Source organism: Pinus tabuliformis, chromosome 4_1, assembly GCF_031772625.1.
Source record: "Pinus tabuliformis cultivar Carrire ecotype Pingquan chromosome 4_1, CPIR1, whole genome shotgun sequence".
Lineage (NCBI taxonomy): Eukaryota > Viridiplantae > Streptophyta > Pinopsida > Pinales > Pinaceae > Pinus > Pinus tabuliformis.
Window position 1 is genome coordinate 792,508,900 of NC_142303.1, and position 11,748 is coordinate 792,520,647.

The window sequence follows — 11,748 nt, forward strand, 5'->3', positions numbered from 1 at the left end:
ACTGCAGTGGACATCATGAAAACCCTGGTCCCCTTGCCGAGATCCCTCAGATGATCTACCTGCAAAAAGAATCAAGAAAAAGCACTAAAAGAGTCGATTTTAGGGCAAAAGGAAGCCAAAAAGTCAGTTTTATAAAGTGTCAAAGATAAACTTTAGAAAGTGGGTTTGAGCATTAAATTTTTTCAAATGGAGTTTATAAAAGTTCGAATTTCCCTCCTATTAGTCTCATTGTGCATCCAAGGCATCGTTGAGAGAGAGTGAGCAAGCATCAAGAGTGTTAGGCGAAAACTGGTCGAATTTCGGGCTCAGCACAGGCGCGCGACCCGTCAAGACAGGCGCGCGACCCGTCAGAGGCCATCCAACAGTTCAGTTTTTGAACGGGCGCGACCCGTCAAGCACGCGCGACCCGTTGGGAGGGGTGCGCGACCCGTGAACCTGTTCTCTGCAATCCCCTTTCAAATTTGCTCAATCTTCCTCCAAGTCATCGAATTTGTTCAAGCATAGAATTCAGCACTTTTAAAGGCAGAAACAACAGTACATTTTGTCCATTTTGCTCCTCAAACATGTTAGACACTGAAACATATGAGTAGAGTGATGACCATTCATCATCTCCAGAGATTGAGGTACAGAGGAGGCCACATAGGGGTGGAAAAGGTGGCCATCACAGGAGAAAGGAACCTACTTCTTTGGCAGGTCTACAAGCTTGTCCTATGGCAGTTTCTTGCTTTCAGTACATGTCCTGTTATGAGTTTTGTGAGAGGATCTCTCGGATTCAACATCACCGAGAATTGGCCTGCCTCTTTGTCTTGCACTTGCATGAGGGTCATGTTAACCTTGCTGGGGTGGATTTCATTTTGACACCCGAGACCATTGCACAGGCTACAGGGATTCCAAATGTCGAGGAAATTTGGAATAAGCGTAAGGTATTGGATACAGTTCACTTTGAGCCTTTTGTCCGGCCACCATTGATGAGACATTTGGCCGGTGTGTTTCCTTTCAGGTTCCTCCGGAGTCAGTATGCCCCCATGTTGAGACTCATTATGCTTTATTTCACCTGTGAGGGCAGATTTTCCCAGGTATACTCATGTCACATTCGCCTCTTGATGCACTTCACTCGAGTGCGGATGATGAACATCCCGGTCTTCTTTTATCAGAACATTGAGAGGATGGTCTCTGTCATGCAGAGGAAGAGCCCGGCACAGCAGTACAGGAGCCTTTATCATTATGGTTTGATTCAGCTAGTGGTATTGCATCAGTTGACTCAGCAGGGCATCTCTTGGGATGAGTTCATCTCTCGAGATTTTTTCACAGCACCACCTTCACCACATCATGGGGTTATTCACGAGGAGGGAGGACCATCACAGCAGCATGACATCCCTGTCACTAGACATGTCAGCTCCTCACCTCTGGTTACATATCAGAAAGGCCCGAGGGCCTTATTTGCAGCAGCTAGGCGAGTACTATCTCCACAGCAGGTGGAAGGGGTCTCGCCTTCATCATCGGCTCAGCGAGTGTTATCTCCACATCAGGTGGAAGGGGCCTCGCTTTCTTCACCAGCACAGGTACCAGAGAGGGGCAAACAACCCATGATTGATGAGGGTCCATCAGGAGTTCCCGATATTGAGCTTGTTGATCTAGAGGCTAGTTCTCCGAGCCAAGAGGCAAAGGAGATCATTCAGCATCTCAGAGCTGAAAATGATGCCTTGCAGAGGAGATTAGAGGGGGCACAATGGACCATCACCTACCTTGAGCAGCGCAACAAACAGTTGGAAGATGAGCAGGCACTTGATGAGTTATGGAGGATTCGTAGTGACCGAGTCTTGAACCGAAGAAGACCCGGTGATCCATTGCCCGTTTACCGAGAGTCGATGCTCATCCAGGAGAACGCACACTTGGAGAGGCTGTTGGCTAAGGCCAACCAAGAGAAGAAATTGCTGAGGAACATGAAAAACCATTACTGGGCAAGAATGCATGTGTGCAAGGCCAAGATGAAAATGTTTCAAAGGCGGTTGTCCGAGGCCCTTAAACAGAAAAAGAGGACCAATCCACTCCGTATCTTGGCTGACGCTTCCCTCAAAGATCAAGGCACTAATTAGCCCAGCCATAGCACAAAACCCAAAATTTTTTGAGAATTTTGGGTGAATTTTGACATTTTCAGGCAATTTGCAGGTTTTTCCCATTAACGGGTCTCACCCCGCGCGCGACCCTTCATCATGGCAACTCCTTTTGGTGAAAACTTAGCATTTCTAGATTTTTCATGCAAAGTTACATATGCCCATGGATGGACTTGAGATTTTGTGCAGTTTTGGTCCCCCAAAAGGTCAAAAAACTACCAAAAAATGACTTTCTAGCCCTTTTTTGAGTTGCAGAAACCAGTCTTGGGAGCTTTAAGTTTTGACAGGGCAAATGACCTCCAAATTCAAAAATGCCAGTTGTTTTGGAAAGTAGACTCACAGACCTTTCCAACAAGCCCACGTTTGCTCAATTTGGACACCTGCAAGTGCCTCAAACATCGCTCCAAAGGTGCGCGACCCGTCAGGCAGTTTTTGCCAGATTGCATTGTACAGCCTAGAAAACGCAGTTTTGACCCAGTTTGACTTTTTGGGGTGGAAGATGATTATCTTTGATGTAATTATTGTAACTCTAAGACACTTTTACTCTTGTTTAACACTTCTAGAAGATTCATTCATGTAAAGGGTAAATATTTAATGAATGGATTGGTTTCCTAGCTTATAGAGGCAAGTTGTTTTGACTGCCTAGATTGTAGTGCTTAGTTTAGAAGTGGTTGAAACAGCTCCTAGGATAGTGAGCTCGACCCATGGAGGCAGGGAAAGAGGTTAGATCATCTATATTATGTACTTTCTTGCTCATTTTCATGGTTGGACTCTTGAGGGATAAGCTATCATTGTATTATTCATTGTATCTCTGCAATTTTTGGCTAAGGAAGACCAGAGTTTTGCAGTTCTCTTTGGGATTCTTGTGGACTCATGTGTTGATGGTGTGTTTCTCAATGTACTTGTAAGCTTGTTATGTGACTCATTTCCTTTCTTTTACTTCTGCACATTAAACAAATGAAGTGTTAAAGTAAGAATTCATGCCTGCCATGCTCTGCTTTTAAGTTTGTTTAATTTCATTGTTTTCTACTGTCTAAAGAGAATTCAAAGTTATTGTTTGCTCTCTTTAGCTCCTCACCTTTCATTCCTGACCATTCACCTCAATCAAAGGCATCAATACTGTCTCCTACCTCGCCCCAAAGAACCCCCTGCAGAAACTGTGTCCAATCCCCACACCCAAAATTGCCCTCTCCTCAATTTGCCACCAAAAACCCAAAAAACCCCAAATCAACCCTTTTGATCAGTTTACTAGCCTAATATTAGTGTTACCTTATTGGTCATCTCATCTATTGAAGATTTTACCGAGATAGACCGGAAAGAGCCTTCTCCTGCCCCGTAGGGCTAGCTACGAGGTTAAATGGTTTGATGTTGCCTTGAGGTTTACCTTTCTCAGCCTGAGGTGAAATTTCAAGCGCTAACACTGCCCATAGCACTACTACTGCTAACCGATGCACTGCAACTCAGTTGCTGAGAAGTAAGCAATTGAAAAAAGTCACCCAAAAGCTGACATGCTAGTTAGTCTGGATGCCCCATGATGCTGAAGCTATCGCTGTTACTAATATGTGCTAACCATTTGATGCTATTGCGCTACTGTTGTATTTTCTTTGTGCCTCTCGTACTACTCAACACTCTACTGCGCTGCTTCAGGCTTTGTCACTCTAGCTCTGCCATCGTCGCTCCATCATCCCTCGCACCAACTAACTCTCGTCATTCTTCTACTATCATTAAGGGATCTCGTAGCCATATGTGATCCAAGGGTTTGGGCACCTCAAGGATCCTGCCCCAGTGTAGTCCTCCAGACTATAACTCAATATCGCCCCACCTCTTCTCTAGAGGTGCATGAGTACTCATGGCACAATCCTCATCATTGTCCTCCTTGTCATCTTTTGCTGGAGCACCCTTTGAGTCAGACTTCTCTTCCTTGCCCTTTTTCCAAGGGCACTGAGTGGAGAAATGTCCCAGTTCCCCACATCTGAAGCACTTGACTTTGGATATGTCTTTCTTTTCCCTCTTATGCTACCCTTGTTGTCCCACTGATGCAAGAGCTGCATCCTCCTCTTCCTCCTTCTTGACTCTGATTCCTTTGCCACTACTTCCTGCCTTGGTTAACCGTCTGATCTCTTCCTGTTGAAGAGCTGCCCACATCTCTTCCCAACTAAGGAGAGAAGCCCTGCCCAAGATGCTTTGGACAAAGGTCTCAGAGTCTTCAATGACTTTATTTAGGGCAGTCTTGACCATGAACTCAGGACCTGGTGTAGACCCCATGGAAGTTAGTTGGTCTCGAATCCCTTGTAACTGAGAAGGAAGGGATCGATTTCGTCTCCTTTCTGCATCTAGTACTATATTAGCTTATTCTCAAGAAAGATCTTCTGTTGAATGGAAGTTCCCTCGTACAAGGTAGTCAAGGCATCCCAAATTTCCCTTGTAGTGTCCTTTTTAGCAATATGTGGGATCACATGATCCTTGACTCTATCCAAGATCATGCACTTTGCCTTTGCTTGAGCCTCCTCGTATTTCTTGAGATGATCATAATCGATCGGAACAAAAGCCACCTTCAAGGCATAATCCTTGATGCGATTCTTGTCCATGACTGCTAGGATCTTGGCCTTCCAGATGACAAAGTTGGATGCTCCATCCAATCTGTCCTGATCCCTCAGTCCATTAACTACCATCTCTGCTCAAATGAGTGTCAAACAAGTTCTCTTCTCCCTCTCTTGATGCTGCCCAACAAAACTCAGATCTGGTTTTCTTTGGCGCTAGAAATCTTCTAAGGAACAAGTTCCCTCTAGACTCCCTCTGAGTCCTGATTTCCTTCATGGAAATCCTTTCACCAAACAATGTCGAATCTCTCCTCTCTAGCCCTCCTTTTCTGCTACTCAACAAGTTCCCGGACCTAGATTTCTTTGGAAAGAAATCTATTAAGGCAGTGACTCCCTCTACCTTGGTTCAGTCTCCTCAGACACTGTTCTACAATAGCAACAACAAAAACAACAACAATGTCCCACTAGCAGCTCAAATATGAACTGCACTACTCCCTCTACCCTAGCAACTGAAGAATCTAAGCTCCTGAGGCTCTGCGAAGTCACTGTGTGAGCTAGATCAACTCCTCTTGGCCACTGCGTCACTCCTTCCTTTTCCAGAAAGATGACATGGCTTTACGTGAGCCCGATCTGCCCCTTTCTGCTTCTACGTTGGCCTAGATAGCTGATGCAGTTACTGCATGGGCTCCTCCTAGCTACTGCGTCACCCTCACTTGGATCAGAATGCTTACACAGGCACTGCGTGAGCCGCTGTGTCACCTCTTCTGCATTGCATCACTCTCCATGCATCACTCTCCCTCTGCATTTCTGGCTTTGGAACAACACTGTCACTCGGGACAACTGCCTCTCTGCAGTAGATTTGCTGGATCTCTCGGATGATGGCTTTAATATCCTATGATCTGCAATGCTCTGATACCATGTGAAAATTTCTGAATCTTTACAAACATTAACCCTACTGCATTTACTGGTTTAACATCTCCTACTTGTTATTTCTTTCCACAAGTTATTTAATTAGATAAACAATGTTGTAAACAATGCATACTACACTGACATATAGATCATAAACTGAAACAATAGATGAGACAAACACACAAGGGACACCATTATTTTTGGACAACACATCCTTAGAAAAAACCAATGCGAGAAAACCGGTGTAGCAGATAGAGGGTTTGTATTATTAAGAAAGCAGAATCTGAGTACAATAGGTTGCCTCTCATACCGACTAACCTTATAGAGAAATCACGACAACAAGAAATACATTCGAGGGTTTACCTCTCTCCCTAAGTCACAGGTGATCCAATGAGTGATCTGACACCCTCCCGACAAACATTGAGAAGTCCCTATGAAATCACTGCGTGGGCCAATGTCTTGCCTCTAGAGAACTGCGTCACCCCTTCCATTGGATCAATTTTTTGGATGAAGATTGTTGTTCAACCCTCTTGGCTCAAAGCCTCGCTTCTCCAACAAAATCTTGGACTACTGACGAATACTCTGGACTGCCACTGTAAGAGCTCCTCTGAACTACATCAGCTCTGTGTGAGCCTCTCCTTGGCTGCGTAGGTCTCTGCACTTCCTCCCTGATGCTAAAGATGCCTCTCTGCTACGTACTCTTTGGCTCAGAACTTCCTCTCCAATCCAAATCTTTGCTTCTACCCCTCTCACTACAACTCAGATCACTGGTTCAATTTTCTTAGCAAGCAACGCCCCATAAAAATCGAACTGACTGATCAACTTGGTTTATCTCCAACTGACCCTCAAGCCTCCTCTTATACTTTTCTTGTTGATGAATCAACGACTGAGATTAAGTCCCTAATCAACAAATAAGATTAAATTAGACTTGATCTTCATCACTTAGAAGCTTCTCACCCATTATCTCATTAATACCCATTAATATTTTTATTTTCCTAAATTTAGACTTAGGAATCCCATTAAAAAACATTAATTATTTTAATAAAACACAATCCGGGTGGAATTTCACCAAATGATTTCTGGGTCTTGGAGATCTCATGTGTTTTAGCCCCTCCACAAAATTTTGGAGCTAGAGCACATCTGATGCTACCCAAAATTAACGTAATGTTAATTCTTGCATTCTTCTTCATCTTCATCATTTTCAACATTGGTAATCCTAGGGTTTCACAAACCCCTAGAGCTTACTAAACCCACACTAAAGTTCTGCAAATCCGAAAAATTCCAAGAGTTTGGTCAATCATTCAAAATTTCAAACCCTAGTTATTGCAATTTTATCAAGTCTCACATCCTTGACAATATTTTGATCATACTTTAGGCTTAGAACAGAAGCATGCTAAGCAAATGGAGTAATCTTTACATCCTACATTTATTTACAATGTCTAAAGTTGCATGCTTTAGATCAGAATGTATTAGATGATTTTCCTTTATCAATAAATTTGATCATTCAAGTCAAGACTTATTCAACTATTCATGCCAAAATTTTAGAGATATTTGACTTGAAGAGAGGAAAGTAACATCTATAAACCTAGCATACCTTTTTCTCAATACGAGAAAATTCCAAAGTAATTTCATGATACTTTTCTTGCATACTTGGAACTTGATCGTGTTTTAATGATACTAAGCCATCAAAACTCAAAGAGAGATTGCAACAACAATATTGAGCATCATCTTGAAGACTTACATAGGATCCAAAGTTTATAAAAGACTTTCCAGAACTTGTTTAATGCTTGAGGTGGCAAGTTAATGTTCTAGTGCCATCCATCAAGTGATGTATATGTTGGAAATACTGAGAGGGGGTTGAATCAATATTTCTTAACAATTAAAACTTTATTAATATTTTTCAGAGCATTATTTATTCGTCGAAATTATTATTATTATTATTCTTTACCAGGCATAAAATGCAGTAGACAACACCATACAACAATGCTGAAAGATAAAATAATATACACAATATTTTAGGCGGAAACCCCCTATGGGTCAAAAACCACTAAATGCTTCTTAGCAATTGTCTTCTTCTTCTCTTTAACAAAAAAATTAATTACATAGTTCTTAGTTGCAATTGAAGGAGGCTTCAATCCGTTGATTTATAGGCTACAACCTACAGGACACTACTACACCCTAATAAGCTGTTGCAACCAAAAGGATGCTACAACACCCTGTAAGTCAGGCCATAACCTGACGAGTGCCCCAACACTCTGTTTACCAACTATTGATGGAAGTATGGTCTGTCACCCTGTAATTTATTAGACCCAACTGAAAGGACACATCAATGCCCTATGTAGGCTACAACCTGCCCTAGCACCACCCTGAAGTGTACTCAGGCCACAACCTGAAGGAGACTCCGATCACCCTGAAGATTCAACGAACCATGTTTCAAAATTTTTAGACTGGATCCCAGTTTTCTTTGGATCAATATAATAAAGTTGTAATGAAGATAATGTTTCTCTGCATATGTTGCACAAAACTGTTCAAACTGACCACTACATATCATTGCCACCGCATTGTACTACTCATGAATGAATAAGCATCAAGAGCTCATAAGTAGACAAACCACATTACTATACCAAACTGACTATACTGCTGCAAGTGCTGAACACAAGTTTCTGATAACAACACACTCCAATATGCCTCAAGTCATCCCGATGACCTGATTCCAATGCTCTCAAACACTGCCGACTAAGAGCTACCAACATTTGTCTTATTACTTTTACTGCTGATCACAAGTCATACACTGTTGTCCATGTATTATTTCAATGAGTTGTTATAGATAAGTTATTTATCATTATCAAGAGTTATGTCAATGTGTCTAAATGTATATAAGTCTAGGTCAAGATAAGATCATTTTAATCTATAGGTCATATCTAATAGGTCAAGGTTAAATGTTATATGTCATAGATTAGCTAGTTTAAATCACTGCTAAGTGTCCCGTTGACTAAGGTCACTATATCACTTTCAAGTTCTATAATCAAGTTTCAATATCATATGTTTAGTCATGGTCAAGTATATCAAGTCTTCATTACCATACTACTTTGAATGAACTGTAGCTATAAGGTCAATGTATTAATCAAGTCAAATATGTGTGTCACTATATCTGAACACCTTGTGGTAGAGGTTGCTAGATGAGGTGTGGTAGAGGTAAAGTGTGGAGGTCCCTTATTGTCATGTCACTACCACACTTTACCTCTACTGGACAACAAATTAATTTCCTTTTGATAAACTATGTAAATTTCCTAGTTCAGAGGCCCCAACTGATTAGGTGGTTGAAGATATTTTGAGACAATTTTGTTTTTCTTTGGAACAATATTCGATATTTTTTATATGAGGTTCTTTCCATTTACATTGAGCTATCTATTTTATTTTTCAAGAGGTTCCTTTCCACTTAATTGAAAATACTCTACCATCCTCCTAGTCCTATATTGATATGCATATGTGCATGTGGGAGCTGTTGTTTCCTAGGAGTGGCTAGCCAAAGTGGCCATGTCAATAGAGATACTTGTGATTTATTCCCTGGAGAGGTCAATATTTTTTGGGTGTTATATAATACTTATACACATGCGTGAATTGTAGAGGATATCCAAACATCTTATTTACTTAGGAGGGGCCACCAGATGATAGAGGTAATAATATCATTATGTTTGGATAAATCTAGTTGCATATTTTTTTTGTCTTATCTAATGCACATGTAATATATTGTAACAATTGTTCCATTTATCTATTTTTTTTTAACTATTTTGTAGATAAGGACACATATTTTGGGGATGATCCTTGCTAACAAGATGAGGAGATGGATGAGGAAGTTCAACAACTTCCAGTACACAAACTTAGCCTGCCACATAGGTTAGATTGCAGAGTCCAAACTAAGGTGGAAAATTACATGTGGTTTGATTGCAGTAGACCGTTGGTACCGAATGATGTTTGAGAGGTCTTACAGATCTCTGAGCTATTTAATATATGGGAAACCATTCCTCATGACATGATGTTACTAATGCATCATGTTTTTAGTTCCCTCAACTTCATCCACATGTCAAAGTTGTTGAAATTTCTAGGGAAAACAAACTAGACAATTTTCTTCCACATATAACTACTTCCAATGATCTGAGGTAGCATTAATTCCACATATCCTTCAACCAATATCATTAAGCAACTACAAGTAAGAAAATTCAATCATTAAACATGAAAGAGAAATAGAAAATAACCATGAAACCATGAGACAAGAGATACGAAAATTAGGCCTGAGGCTAGGGAAAAACCACAAGTGGGAAACCCATAAATATTTCCTTATGACAGAGAGGGAGTTCAATATTCATTAGATACACCAGAAGCAACATCAATATAATAGCCAAACTAGTAACAAAGAACTAGATGAAATGTCAAGCCCTCGTCCTAAGACTTTTGATACCTTCCTTCCTTCTTCTCTTTTCTCGAACAAAGCTCATCGCAATATAGATCGTTGTTCCAAATGAGGAGAGGTGGTATCCTTTATATAGTGACAAAAAGCGTTCGAATGGGTGCCTCCAAGGGGCCCAAACAACTTAAATAATTTTGGAGAAAAATATTAATTCAAATTTTCCATTTATTTTCAAGATGAAAATAATAACCATGGCGACCATATTTCCAAACTCCCTCTTAGGCATGGAGGTAATTTTCATTCTCTCTCTCAATATCAATCTCCCTAACGAAACCATAGGTGTCACAACCACAACCTAAGGGAGATATCACAAGTACAAGTCTCTTTCTCTATCAAGATCAAAGTCCTCTACCAATCCATAGGTCTCTCTGTCCACAGTCTAAGAGAGATCATTAGTCTCATCACAAGGAAAGATAACATCAACCATGTCCCATTAATCAATATCATTCATGAGGCCATACTCATATGCAAAAGGTCCATCTCCCTAACCACAAAGAAGGTCTCTCGACCCACAACCTAAATGAGGAATCCCTATCTCAATCCCTTACTACAAACAAGGTCTCTTGGCCGACAGGCTAAGGGAGAGAACTCGAGATCAATCTTCTCGACCAATCCATAAGTCTCTTGGTACACAACCTAATGGAGAGATCACAAACTTAGTGTCCCAGACCAAACTAGTCCCACAATCATAGTGACCTAAGGGATCACTCTATGCCTCAAAACCAGGCTCCCCGACTAAATTCACTAGCCTCACAATCAATTGACCTAAGGGAGTGAAAATATTCCCAACCAATCCATTGGTATCACAAATGCGACCTAAGGAAGATTCATGATGCTATATAGTCAATTCTCCCTCTCTAAGAGGAATTCTTAGCCATTCCAAGCTTCTCACATAAGTAACCTTCTCAACAACAGAAAAAGTAACCATGTTGGATTTCAACACTTGATCAAACATTTCAGGAGACAACAACATCCAACTATTCATTCAGTTTTAGCCGAGGCTTCTCACATAAGAAAACATCAGTAACAATGGCCGAATCCATTAGACATCAAGTAGATTCTTATAGAAGCAAAAATCAATAACAATGGTTGAATCCAACAAAGAACAAGTGGCTTCTTACAGAAGAAAACATCAACAACCTACTCAACAATAGAAAAATATACCATGGTCGAATCCAATAGGAAATAATAATAGGCTAAACATCTAGCTATATATGTGGCTTCTCATAGAAGCAAGCAACATGCACATCAATATACGTGTATACCATTGTCGATTATAGCACAAGATGCAATTAATTAAAAAACATCCTCCAAAGTGAAACCGCTTCACAAATAAACTACATTTCCAACTTAAATCATGCTACATGTAGTAGGAACATCCATGTTATTTAGATCAACATAGTTCCCAGATATATCCAGTCTAGATAGAGTCCAATTCCTTGCATTAGGTGGTTCAATGATCCAATCAAAGGTATTCATCAAATCAACAACAATCTCACAACTTCTTCAAAATTTTCTTAGGCAAATGCCCATGGACTCATAGTCCATCATGCCACAATATCAACAAGGATTTCACCATCCTTGTGCCATACTTTCGATCTTAGGATTCGTCAATCAACTCCCTCTTACACAGAAGTTGTTGGGTTGTGTTATATTCTTTCCATGACTAACCTTTGTAGTTAACCGGGGGGTTAGAGGGGGACCAGAGCCCCCCCTT